This window comes from Trichosurus vulpecula, chromosome 6, assembly GCF_011100635.1.
Source record: "Trichosurus vulpecula isolate mTriVul1 chromosome 6, mTriVul1.pri, whole genome shotgun sequence".
In the NCBI taxonomy this organism is placed as follows: Eukaryota; Metazoa; Chordata; class Mammalia; order Diprotodontia; family Phalangeridae; genus Trichosurus; species Trichosurus vulpecula.
The window spans coordinates 36219197-36233650 of record NC_050578.1 but is presented as its reverse complement, the minus strand read 5'-3'; positions in this window follow the sequence as shown (position 1 = coordinate 36233650).

Here is a 14454-nt window from a genome sequence, read left to right as displayed (position 1 = left end):
GAGGCTCTTGTTTTAATGATTTCTCTTTTTTTAAGCACACCTATGATTAGGTTTTTGTTTTATTTTAATTTCCTTAATCCAAACCTGTAATTTCATCAGTGTGGGAAAATCCTTGATATGGAAACTCTCCCACTAACCATGAAGATCAGAAAGTTTTTTGCAATTTATAATCTTAGAAAACTGCCTAATGGCACTGAGAACTTCTGTGACTTTCTTATGGTCACATAGGTGATACATGTCTGAAAAAGGACTGGTACTCAGAAAGGCCATCCTGACTCTAAGTCTTGCCTTCTATCTAGTACACAATATGTGTATCATAATTATTTTGGGAAATTACAATTTTTACCAACCTGTCAAATTATTTTCTTTTTGTAAGACTATTCCAATAAGAGTATCAACAGTCTTAATTAGAAGTACATGTTTGAGTATTTGAACATGAACATAGTATTATTACATCTTAATTACAGGGTATATCAATTTGTTGCATTTTTATAAGATTTTCCCCTTAAGGCTTGTATTTTGTTTTTACCCTTCTTCAAATATGGGCAAAAGAGATGTCTCTCAATGTCTTTCAATAGGTTGTTGCAAGGATTAAATGAGATACTTATAAATTTCTTAGCACGGTTCCTGGAACATAGTAGATTTCATAAATTCTTATTTCCTCCCCCTCAATGATTACTTACAAATGTCAAATGAACTGCTTATGTGCTAAGACCCAAAAGAGACAATAAGAGGGAAAAAGTATTTAATATATGCCTGGCAAATTGTCTTTATTTATTTATTTTTTGCCACATTGATTTTTGGAGGTTCAGTTACAATTTACAATTTAAATCTTGAAAAGTAATAAAATGTAAATAAAATTAAAGTAAAAGATAACTTCATGTTGAAAAAAACTGAACTACAAACAAGAGGGAAGTATCCAGTTATCAATGTACAGCTTGCATTACATATCGGATCCTATTTTACTTCATCAATGTGTTGAAAAATCATTTTGCTTTTCTCATGATAGGCTCCAGGTGGCACCATTAGCTAACAGACAAGAAAACTTTCAGTGGTTCACTCAAAATGTGTGCCCAAGTCAAACTTTTCTTGCAGATGATAATCAGTATATACCTAATCTTTGCTAGAGTATCAAAAAACATGTCCCACAATACAATAAATATATCAGAATGGATATCACATAAAAATGCAGAAACACAGCTGTTAAAAAGGATTTAAGGATTAAAATGCTAAAAAGAGTTACCCCTTTAAAATTTTTTTTTTTTACAAAAGTGGTCCAAAAATGCACACTTTTGACTTATCTAGTAACAGGTCAAAACAAGCAAGTGGCAATATATATGATTATCGCAATATTCACATTATTATGCAAGTAATTTGATTTAAATCCTGCATAATCTAAAACAACACAGATATAATTGATTATAATTATATAAATTTATATTATATATTTATATTATCATAAATAATATAATTAATTGTATTATTCCCCACCAAAACTTTTATTTTTTTTCAGAGCAAGTAACAATGAATAAGCCTAATATTTTGATATCCCCTTTTCTCTACACTTTCCATTCCCTTTACTGTGGTGCTATTATCAACAAAATAATGTATTAGAAAAGTAGGATAGAAAATCATCACTCAAATAACTGAGTTATGTGTACGTACACACACACACACACACACACACACACACACACACAAACACATAAATCAATAATTTGGGGTTTCCACTCAACTATTTATTCAGTGATAATACTAATCAAACCTCAAGTACTGATAAAGGAAATACAATTATATTCTGAAAGGCTTACACCCGACCCCTCTTACTACTAATTTTTGACCTAATTAAAGAGCACAGTCCTGCTTAACTGTTTAAAGCCTAAGCTACTACAATACACAGTTTTGGTTTCAAATCCTGTATCTTTTATACTGGTAACATTTTTTTTAGTACAACACTTTTCAATAAAAAGATTCATTTCTTTCCTCTCTTATAGTATCAATGTATAATTAGTTAGAAAAATGAGTTCCCTTCTCTAATGCTCTTTGACGATCAAGCCTTATAGGAAATCCTCTGAAAGTTGCTAGAGAATGACTGGTTCAGATTGTCAGAGAAATAGGATTTACATATGGTGAATGAACCGTAGTCAGAACATACCTTTAATGTAGCGAACATATTAATAAACACGTATTGACCATATTTATTGCAAAACACTGTGTTTGAAACCATGAAAGACTCAAAACAAAAGTTTCCTACATTTCAAAGGGCTCACAAAGAACAGTTTTCCAAATCAGCGGGCAGTAATGTAACAAACAAAACTATAGGATATTCTTGCAGGGAGAGCAGATCACTTCTAGTACTTCTGTATTCCCTTCCAGTCGAACATTGACAGATCAAAGGCAGATCATTCTAACAGCTGACGGCAGGTAGCAAAAACAGCATAATGAACGGAGAAATAATTTTAGAATCAAGAGGGCTGTGTTCAAGTTCTAATTCTAACGTATATTAGCTATAAAACTGTGGGCAAACCACTGAACACCTCAGTGCACCAGGCAACTTTAAGACTGTAAGTCACATGGTTGTAGTTTACATTGATAGACAAGTTTCCACCTTGGCAGATCCCTATACTTAGGAAATTACAGGTCTGGACCAATTTCTCTCTGAAAAACCACCATTTGTGTCTACACCTATATAGCTACTTTTCTGATGAAGCAGAGGGAGCTAACCTCAATATAAAAGAAGATCAACTTAATTCACATAGGCTGAGAGTTATGACTCAGCTTTTCACAAATTCAGTTCCATTTTATCAAGATCTTCAAGACTGTCAAAATTATTAAAGACAACACATGAATGTATCAGTGCAAATAAATCTACGAGTAATGTGATAATGAGAAATTCTCTTTCTAGTTTGCAGTCTAAGAGGGGAGGATCTGGGGGGAAGGAAGCAGGCAAGGTGGGGAAATATGCACAACCACAGAAGGAGAGAAGACAGGAGAAAGAGAGAATGATCAACTTTCTTTTATTGACTTGGGAAGAGGGATAGTTCTTCTAGCAAGTATCTTTAATAAAGGCCTCATTTCTCAAATATATAGAAAACTAAGTCAATTTTTTAAGACTACAAGTCATTCACCAATTGACAAATAGTCAAAGATATGGACAGGCAATTTTCAGACAAATAAATTAAAGCTATTTATAGTCTTATTTAAAGAAAAACACCTCTAAATTACTATTAATTACAGACATGCAAATTAAAACATTTCTGAGGTATATCCTCACACCTATCAGACTGGTTAATGTAACAGAAAAGGAAAATGACAAATGTTGGAGGGGATGTGAAAAAATTGGTACAATAAAGTACTGTTGGTGGAGTTGTGAACTGATTCACCCATTCTAGAGAGCAATTTGTAATTCTGCCCAAAAGGCTACAAAAACTGTGCAAAAAGCCTTTGCTATAGGACTCTATCCCAAATAGATTTTTTAAAAAGGATCTATTTGTACCAAAATATTTATAGCAACTCTTTTTATGGTGGCCAAGAATTGGAAATTGAGGGGATGTCAATTAGGAAAATTAGGAAAAGGCTAAACAGGTATATGATTGTAATGGAATGTAACTGTGCTATAAGAAATGATGAGCAAGATGATTTCAGAAAAACCTGGAGAGACTTACACAAAGTAACGCAGAGTGAAGTGACCAGAACCAGGAGAACATTGTACACAGTAACAGAAATACTGTATGTTGATCACCTATGAATGTCCTACACTATCCTCAGCAATACAATGATCCAATCCAATTCCAGAGGACTCATGGATGAAAAATATTATCTGACTCCAGATAAAGAACTGATGGAGTCTGAATGCAGATGGAAGAATTTCACTTTCTTTCCTTCTTTCTTTTTTTTTTAATTCGAGTTTTCTTCCACAAAAATTCCTAATATGGAAATACATTTTACATGATTGCACATGTATAACCTGTATCAGATTGCTTACCATCTCAAAAAGGAGAGAAGGGAAGAAGAGAAGGATAAGAGAAGGAAATCAATATTAAAAGAAAAAAACTCTAATGTTAAAACTGTTTTTGCATGTAAATTGGAGAAAAAAATAAAATATCATTTTTAAAAAATCTTTTTTCTCTCAGTCACCGGTCATCTTGCAGAAAACAGATCAATTAGAATATGCGAAGTTATAAAGAGGACAAATGAAATATTGTAAATGAAGAATAGATTTTCATGCTAAGAATATAAGTACACTGGGCACCTTGATAGATGGACTAGAGTCAGACAGGGAAAGGCTTAAGCCACCAGACTTAGTTTGAATTTCATGCTAGAGGCAACTGGATCTTCTAGAGTTGGTGGCTCAAATGGGCCAATAGATCTATTACTTTGGTGATTAATTAGATTGAGATTTCAGAGAAAGCCCTCCCCAGGTGTTAAAGCAATCAGACTTTTTGCTGTTCTTCCCTTTAGGGATGCTAGGACTATTCAAGTCTCTCCTTTGTTTGAATAGGTGAGAAACCTTTAGCGCTCTTTGTTTTGGAGTATTTCTCAGCTATTTCTTAGCATTGAGGCAATCAGTTGTCATAGACTTGTATATGATGTGATGCTGGGGATGGGGAACTTTCATATACCCAGCCTGGGTGAGGTCAGAGGCCTCAGGGCTCTGAACAGGATATAACTGAAGGGGGTGTTTGACTTTTGGGGCTCACTCATGGAAGGAGTATTGAGACTCTGGGCAAGCTGTTGTAATTGCCCGTCCTCACCCACCCCGGCTTTGCTAAAGCAGACCCATTGGTGCTTCTCTTTTTGGTAACTATGTATAAGTGATGTCTTGATTAGACAAAACCTGTCTGTTGAAAATTGTTATTTGATCTGCTGATATTTTCTGTCTGCAATTTGTTTGTATTTGCTCTGAAGTTCAAGGTGCTGGCTCTTCCTCCTGAACTAAGTGAATGATATATGTATGTTTGATTAAACTGAGATTGTTAACCCCTTAAAGTTGCTTTCCTTAGAAAAGGAGATCAAAGAACTTATGTTGGCAGCTCTTCTTGCTGGTATTGTTGGGTCTTACACCCCTACAGCTGCTGCTAGCCAAATTGCTGCTACACCAGGAAATTGACCTTGGACAAATATTTTTTTCATTTTTTTTATTTTAAATTTATTTATTTAACGTATTTAGTTTTCAGCATTGAATTACAAATTTTCTCCCCATTTCTACCCTCCCCCCCACTCCAAGATGGCGTATATTCTGGTTGCCCTGTTTCCCAGTCAGCCCTCCCTTCTGTCACCCCACTCCCCTCCCATCCCCTTTTCCCTTCCTTTCTTGTAGGGCAAGATAAATTTCTATGCCCCATTGCCTGTGTATCTTATTTCCTAGTTGCATGAAAAAACTTTTTTTTTTGTTTTTGAACATCTGTTTTTAAAACTTTGAGTTCCAAATTCTCTCCCCTCTTCCCATCCCACCCAGCCTCCCTAAGAAGTCAAGCAATTCAACATAGGCCACATGTGTATCATTATGTATAACCCTTCCACAATACTCATGTTGTGTAAGACTAACTATATTTTGCTCCTTCCCAACCCATCCCTCTTTATTGAACTTTCTCTCTTGACCCTGTCCCCTTTCCAAAGTGTTTGTTTTTGCTTACCTCCATCCCCATCTGCCCTCCCCTCCATCATCCCCCCCTTTTTTTATCTTCTTCCCTCTTCTTTCCTGTGGGGTACCATACCCAATTGAGTATGTATGGTATTCCCTCCTCAGGCCAAATTTGATGAGAGCAAGATTCACTCATTCCCCCCTCACCTGCCCTCTCCCCTCCTCCCACAGAACTGCTTCCTCTTGCCACCTTCATGGGAGATAATCCACCCCATTCTGTCTCTCCCTATCTCCCTCTCTCAATGTATTCCTCTCTCATCCCTTACTTTGATTTTATTTCTTTTAGATATCTTCCCTTCATCTTCAACTCACCCTGTGTCCGCTCTCTCTCTCTATATGTATATACACATACATATATACACACATACACATTCACTTATATATATATATATATATATATATATATATATATATATATATATATATATATATATGCATGCATATTCCCTTCAGCTACCCTAATACTGAGGTCTCATGAATCATACACATCATCTTTTCCTTGTAGGAATGTAAACAAAAGAGTTCAACTTTAGTAAGTCCCTTGCAATTTCTTTTTCTTGTTCTTTTTCTTGATTACCTTTTCATGCCTCTCTTGATTCTTGTGTTTGAAAGTAAAATTTTCTATTCAGCTCTGGTCTTTTCACTGAGAAAGCTTGAAAGTCATCTATTTTATTGAAAATCTATATTTTGCCTGGGAGCATGATACCCAGTTTTGCTGGGTAGGTGATTCTAGGTTTTAATCCTAACTCCATTGACCTCTGGAATATCATATTCCAAGCCCTTCGATCTCTTAATGTAGAAGTTTCCAGATCTTGGGTTATTCTGATTGGGTTTCCACAATACTCAAATTGTTTCTTTCTGGCTGCTTGCAGTATTTTCTCCTTGATCTGGGAGCTCTGGAATTTGGCGACAATATTCCTAGGAGATTTCTTTTTGGGATCTATTTGAGGAGGCGACCGATGGATTCTTTCAATTTCTATTTTGCCCTGTGGCTCTAGAATATCAGGACAGTTCTCCTTGATGATTTCTTGAAAGAAGATATCTAGGCTCTTTTTCTCACACAGAGACCATCCAGGCTGTCCTGGGCTGGAGCCCTGCTTCCTTCTGCTGTTTTGTGGGTTCTGCAGTTCTAGAATTGGTTCAGAGCCATTTTTTATAGGTTTTTAGAGGGACTTGGTGGGGCGCTCATGCTAGTCCCTGCTTTCCAGGTGCCATCTTGGCTCCGCCCCCCTTGGCCAAACATTAATAAGTAAACTTAATCACCCTGAGGGGCACCATGATATAGTGGAATGAAGAATCAAAAGGTACAGATCTGAATTCAAACTCTGGCTTACTAGCTGTATGACCATACAAGCCACCTGGTGATAGTGAACTACAAAGGACCTTGGAAATCTATGAGTTAATCTCCTCAATTTTTATTATGAAGGAACTGAGGCCCAGGGAGGCCAAATGGCTCTACCAAGGTCATGATGGCATAGAAGAACTATGATTTGAAACCAGTGCCTCTGTTCTCTCTGAGCCTGAATTCCTCATTGGTAAAATAGGCATAATAATACTTGTGCTGCCTTCACAGGTAGCTACACTTCACAGAGTTGCTATGATTAAAGTGTCATCTATAAACCTTAAAGTACTGTTGTATATAAATGTAAGTTTGTAATTGCTCTTTAAGTCAATTAAAAAGCCAACAGGGTTCATATTTTTCTAAGAGTATTAGAAAGCAGAAATCAACAAGGTTAAAACCTGAATGATATTTTATGCTAATATTTACCTAGAAGCTTATATCCATTTTCTTTACTACCTGAATATTTTGACATATATCAGTGATTAATTAATGAAGCTGTAGCAAATATTCTTAGTCAATATTTGAAATGAAACCTCTATAGCATTTTGGAAAAATAAAATGTTAATAAATAATATACATAATTGAGTAAAAACAGAAACAAAAAAGCTTGTCCCTGCAATTGTGGAGTCAGCCAAATCAACAAGCATCTTACTATGTTCCAGGCACATTGTGCCTCTAGTGATACAAAACAAAACACCTCACATTCAAAGGAAGAGAAAACATGCAAAACATACATACCAAATACATACAGTGCAAATATAAGGTAATCTCAGAGGAAAGACTCTAGCAGTGAGGTGGTGAGGGTAGAGGAGAGAAGGACAAACCAGGAAAGGCTTCTTGCAGAATGTGAAATATTGACTGGGGCTCGAGGGAGGCCAGAGAAACCAGAAGGTGGAGGTGAGGAAAGAGAACACGAAGGATAGCCAGTAAAACAGCAGGTAGTTAGGAGAGTTTGGTCTAGCATGGCTGTGTTGTAGAGTATATGAAGTGGATTACAGTGTAAAAAGAGTGGAAAGGCATAAAAGGATGGGAAAATAAAAGACTTTAAATATCAAACCATTATATTGGATCCTAGATGTAAGAGGAGCAAATAAAGTGTAATGAGTGGGAGTAGGAGTGGAGTCGCGGGAAAGGAAGAGATGTGACATGGTCAGATCTATGATTTGGAAAAAATCACTTTGGCAGTCTATTAGAGCATGTATTAGAGAAAGGGGAAGACTTGAGGCAGGGAGACCAATTAGAAAGCTATTGCAATAAGAAGATAGTGAGTCCCCAGAGTATGATTCCAGGCATGGGCGATGCTTAACAAAAACCACAGAACCAAGAAATGGACTGTGACAGCAAGGACGGCATCTTTTTATATAGAAAACATGTTGTTTTGTAGTTTATTGTTGTGTGTGGTGCTAATAGTTCTGCCATAAGACAATCTGGTTTTTTTCCAGCAGTTTTTATTGAATAAAGTTCATTCCAGCAGTTGCTATCTTTCAGTTTATCAAATGCTATACTATTAAGTATAAATGGTTCTGCATTTTGATTATCTAATCTGTCCTATTGAACAACTTTTTAAATTTTTAACAGTACTAAATGGTTTTGATGACCACTACCTTGTGTAGATCTGGTACTACTAGACCTCCTCACTTTTAAAAAAAATTCTCTTCTGATTCTTGATCTTTTGTTTTTTAGATGATTTAAGATATACATACTTAAAGTATGTGTATATCACTAACAAACAACCTTTTGGTAGCTTTACTTTTATGCAACTAAACCTATATATTTAATGTGGGTAGTATTGTCATTTTTTATTATGTTCAAAGGTCCAATAATATTCAATTAATTTCTACTAAATGATTCAAGTTTTCTTTTATCTGTAAAGAGTTTTTGTAATGTCATTTATATATTTCCTGTGTGCTGACAGTTTTGTATTTATTTTGAAAGCAATTTCTTTTTCTATCTTTCTGCTGGGTTCTGTTGGTAATACACAAGAAGGTTGAGGGTTTGTGAGTTATTTTCTATGCTGCTATATTACTGGTTATCATTTCAATTAGTTTTAATTAGGTGTTTCAACAATCTGGCTAGCAGCTGTTGTGGGGGTGAACGACCCACATAAGCCCAACAACAAGAACACTGCCAGCATGCTGCAAAAGCCCAGGTTCTTTTAATCTGCTTTACTAAGGAAAGCAACGTTAAGGGGTTGACAAGCTTACTTTAATTCAGCATACAAATATCACTCACTTAGTTCAGGGGAAAAAGCCAGCACCCTGAACTTCAGAACAAATACAAACAAATTACAAACATCGACAGACAGACCTTGTCTGATTCAAATCCCAATACATAGTTACCAGAGTTTAACAAAGTCCCAGCATCTGGGTTTACAAGCTGGAGGGCTCTTAGCTACAGCTGCCCGGAGTCTCCACAACATCTCGCACCACCAAGAGTGAGAGCTCTGCGCAAATGGCTCTGTCTTCTCTTCTTATAGCATTTTAGACATCATCAAACGCCATCTGAATGACCAGAACTTAGGCTCCTATGATTGGCTCTGGTTTTAGCCCCTCCCTAGTACCCTGGGAGCTTCACACCCACATCGGTTTAGCACCTAATAGGGGTTTGGGCCTGGGGCTTAGCACCTAGTAAGACTCAATGAAATACACTGAATTACTCAAAGGAAACAAAAGCCAAACTCTTCAAGGGCACTTGCCTGTACTGAGTGCTAAGAGCCATTTTGCTTACCAACACATTAAGGTTCAGTAAATCATGCTATTGGCAAAAATCAATAATTGTTTCTCCTTTGTTTATACTTATTCTCTCGACTTACTTGTCTTATTGCAATAGCTAGAGCATTTCTAGATGATATCTATTAAAAGTGTTAAATATCGATAGTATGCTTTGTCCCTGACCTTACTGGAAAAGTCTCTGGTGCTTCTCCATTATAGATAATACTGGCTCTTGGTTTCAGATAGCAACTATTTAACATGTTAAGGAAGTCTCATTTACCCCCATAATTTAAAAAAAAATGGTTTTTAATATAAATGGATGTTCCATTTTGTCAAAAAACCTTTTCTATAACTATTAATATAATTTTATTGTTCTTATTACTAAGAGAATTTATGTTTATAATATTTCTAATATTGAACCAACCATGTATCACTAATGTAGCTCGCTAACATTTTCATAGGATTTTTAGGTTTGTAAATTGATATACCTGTTCTCATTTGATCCTCACAACCATCCTGGAAGGTAGGTATTGTTATCTCTATTTTACAGAAGAAGAAACTAAGACACAAAAACATTAAACAACAATTTGTCTTAGGCTACACAACTAGTGCCTGAGATGGCATTCGAACTCATGTTTTCCTGACTCCCAGGTCTGGCACTATGTACTGTAACACTTAGCTGCCAGTACCAGTTACATTTGAACCAGTCACAGAGGCAATTAGGTGATACAGCAAATATAGCACTGGAACGGGAATAAAAAAAATTCAAGTTCAAAACCAGTCTCAGATAGTCTTCTGCATAAGTCACTTAACCCTTCTTTGTCTGTCTCGACTTCATTGGTAAAGTGAGAATATGTATAGCATGTGCTTCTCAGGGTTAAGAGGATCACAATGAGAAAATATTTTAAGTGCTATATATAGTGCTACTAATCATTGTTAAAGTCTATAGTTTTATTTATAATAGTTGTTTAAGATTTTCCCTTTCCTTTTTCAGCATTTCTATTTTGGGGTTTTTTTGTAGACTTTCTAATATTTTAGTTGCTTGTGAATTATTAATTTATTTGTTCCTTACAGTGACTCAGAAAGACAACAGAAGAGATCCCACTAACTTCAGTTCCCACCTACTAAACATCAATCTGGGCTTGTTAACATATTCTTACTGTGAGGGTCAGTAGAGTGTGTAGGCTTCTGGCCATCTTCTTGTTTCAGTTCTAGCCTGGAGGAAGGAGTTTCCTGGTATTTCCATTGTGCTGTGGTGAATGAAAACTCAGTAGTTTCTGGGTAACTGATAATCAATAAATGAATTAGGCTAGCCACTAATCAATAAACTGATGGTCAGTGGTTTCCTTCTGTGACCAAAATTGCAGAGAGGCTCTGAATCATCTTAACTACCTTCTGAAAGGGAACTCTCCTGATAAGTGAAACTCAACCCTGATTGGTGGACATTTAATGAGGAAGTGGGCTAAAAGTCTTCAGTTCCTCTTGCTGGGAACTTGTCTTGATCACAAAATACCGCAGCATCCAGGCATCCCAAGATGGGGAGCTATTTCCACCGGACCTCTATGGCTAGTTCTCCTTCATGTTCTGTGTTGCCCTTAACTGTAATGGGGTTCTGGACAGGGGGCTCCTCCTCCAGGCAAAGGCTCACCCAGACTGGTCTCTAAATTGGGTTGGGTCCTGCCCAACCTAATTAAGGAGGATGTGCTTTGGGGACACAGACTAATGTCATCATTCACTCATGCCCTTCAGAGACTGACCTTTTCAAGAGTTGGGTTTTAATAGAAATAGGAAGAAAAAAGTAGAACACAAATTAATAATGTTTTTAATATTAGTATATTAATTTATTTCAGGTCTTATCAATCCTTTCATCGGGTGCTCTTTTAAATCTTTGCCAAGTAGTTATTGGGAGACCTGGGCTAGGCTAGGGCCGTTCACAATGCCTTTGTAAGTAGGTCCCTGAATCTCACTATTGGAAAGCATTTCGCTTTATACTTCGGGGTTTCTATGCTATTTCATTGTGTTAACAGATCACATGGTCATTAAGAGTAAAATGTTGAAGTCTATTTCAGAGGTAAGCAAAAATCTGGAGATAAATGAGCTTTTTGAGATCATTTTTTTCCTTTTTAGTAATTTTCGGGTATATTCTGTATCAGTGGCATCAAACTCAAAAAGAAATAGGGGCCACTAACCCATTCAAAAAGATCCCCCTGTGCTGCATACTTAGAAAAACACAAATTAAAATTATCTCTGTTTCACTATATTTTCATTTATTTTGTTACATTTTTCACAGTTATATTTTAATCTGGTTCAGGCAACTATGCAATGTTTGACATCTCTGTTCTAGATCGAGATAAGATAGTGGTGAATCAGGGGAAAGAAAGTACTCACAGATGGCTAGAGTACCACTCATAATCACACAGTAATACTACACCCCCAGCTGGTAAAGTTATTGACAATTCAGTTATATGGCAGCCTAGTGTTGTCAATAAAAGAAAACAGGAGAATGAGAAAGGACTGGATAGATCACTGCCACTATTCATGACATCCAGTTTTAGTAGGTGCCACTGACACCTATCACACTGAAATAGCTAAGCCTAGTGTAGACAAAGCCTAATGTAGACTTAACTAGAACCACAAAACTCTTGACATCATAGCAAATTTTGAAAAGCCCATGGTTTCAGACATCAGGCCCAGCACAGGGCAAAATTTGTGTTCTACATGTGAAAAAGTTCTGAGTGTTTAAAAACCCCTGCTATCTTGCCTAGTTTTGGAAACAATCTCCAGGTTCTTTACTGACCTCAATCCAAGTTCAAATTCCTTCCACCTCTATCATCCTCTCCCCACTTCCCAGTGTTTAGAGTAACAGCACCAATATCAGAACCAGCACCAGGATTCTCAATTGGGATTTCCCTAAGCCTAACAATTAGAGGTATACACCTTCTGCCCCTTAATCCCTGTGATTTAGAGTTGCTGCCTGCCAAATCAAAAACTTCCTTCCCCTGCTACCTTTTAATATACTATAGCCCTCCCCCTATCTAGATTAAATCTATGCACTGTGATGATTCTTTTCTCCTCTGCTGCACGGGCAGGAAACTCCTTGATCCCAGATACGATTAGAACTATGCCATACAGAGATTATTTTGGCAGCTATATGGATGATAAATGGAAAAGAAAGAAGACTGGAAATATATAGAAAAATTAAGATTACATTATTCAAAGAAACTTGAAATAAGATAATCTAGGATGGCGATTATGTGACTGGTACCAGATTCTGACATCCATTCTTCACATCCATGAATAAATAAACCAGCTTGCATTACATGTTTACTTTGTGCCAGGAACTTTATTAATCACTAGGAATACAAAGACAAAATGAACCAATTTCTGCCTTTTGAGTTCACATTCTAATTATTCTAAAGGTTTACGACACCATTAGTAAAACAACTTGACTCATATTGTCCCAACTATTGAGCCATTTCACATTCATTCCTTTGAGATGTGACTCACTGAATTGCCATTATCGATGTAATTACTTTATAAAGTACTTAATCAAAATAGTAAAGGAAAGCAAAACATATTAATATCAAGGCACCCACTGCACACTTCCCAGATAATAACCTGCTTTGGTCCATACTCCCCAGGAACTCTGAGAGGAAAAACCTGCAAGTTCAGTTCTTAGAGGCTCCTAGCTGGGAGCTGTGCAAAAGGAATTTACTCCCCCAAAGTTTGACCTTACAGACTGTGCTGATGAATGCAGGAACCACAAGGTGACCCATCCTCTCTAACAGTCTTTTCTCTCACTTGATATTAAGTCTAAGAATTGACCCACTCATGTCCTTTTAGTACTTGAACAGTCTGTTAGATGTGTTCAAAAGGAGACAGAGTTGACAGATACTAAAGTCCTTCCAAAGGCAAATGATAGAAGGAAGATGAATAGGATGGGATGGCTTACACCTGACCACTATCACACTCTTTCCCTGTCTGACTTCTGTTCTGAAATGTCTGCCCCTCCCAACTGTCTCTTACACAGGCACACTCTACTTGGGCAAACAAATCCCCAGCTGAGTTCCAAATGCTCACAACATCCATATGTTGGGAATGTTGAATCTAAAATTAAAATTCCAATCAGGTTGTGAATTTGTACATGTTATTAACTGGCTTGTAAGAAGTCAACTGAAACTCCATGGAATTAGAGCTGCATGATTTATTCCTACCAAGATAAGTAAAAAGATAATCATAAATTTAAGTGAAATAGCCCCAATAATTAAGCATTTAGTTTCTCCCCTAGGATCTTATTTCCAGATAATCAGCTTAAACCCCCTAGGATCTTAAGTTCCAGCAAATTTCAATCTAGTTTCTGGAAAGCCATCAGCTGGTCAAGGAACCCAATAATGTTAGTGTTAACTGAATACTACTTATATAATGCACTATTGTTAAGAAAGGATTCCTCTAGATAATGTTAGTATTAGATGAAGGACTCTTAGGCACACTAAAGATTTCACTATTAAGAGTTTTATTAAAATCTTAAGTCTAAGCAGGTACAATGGGCATGGGGCTCTTCACTGTAAAGTAGGTTTATATTACTATGATTTATTATAGTTTTCTAAATATTAAACCAACCCTTCATTCCTGATATAAATCTAACCTGCTCAGAATTCATAATCTCCACTATGTTTTTAGCCTTGACTTATTTCCTTACTTATATCTATGTTCATTGGGCATATTGGTCTATAGATTTCTTTTTCTATTTTGATTTT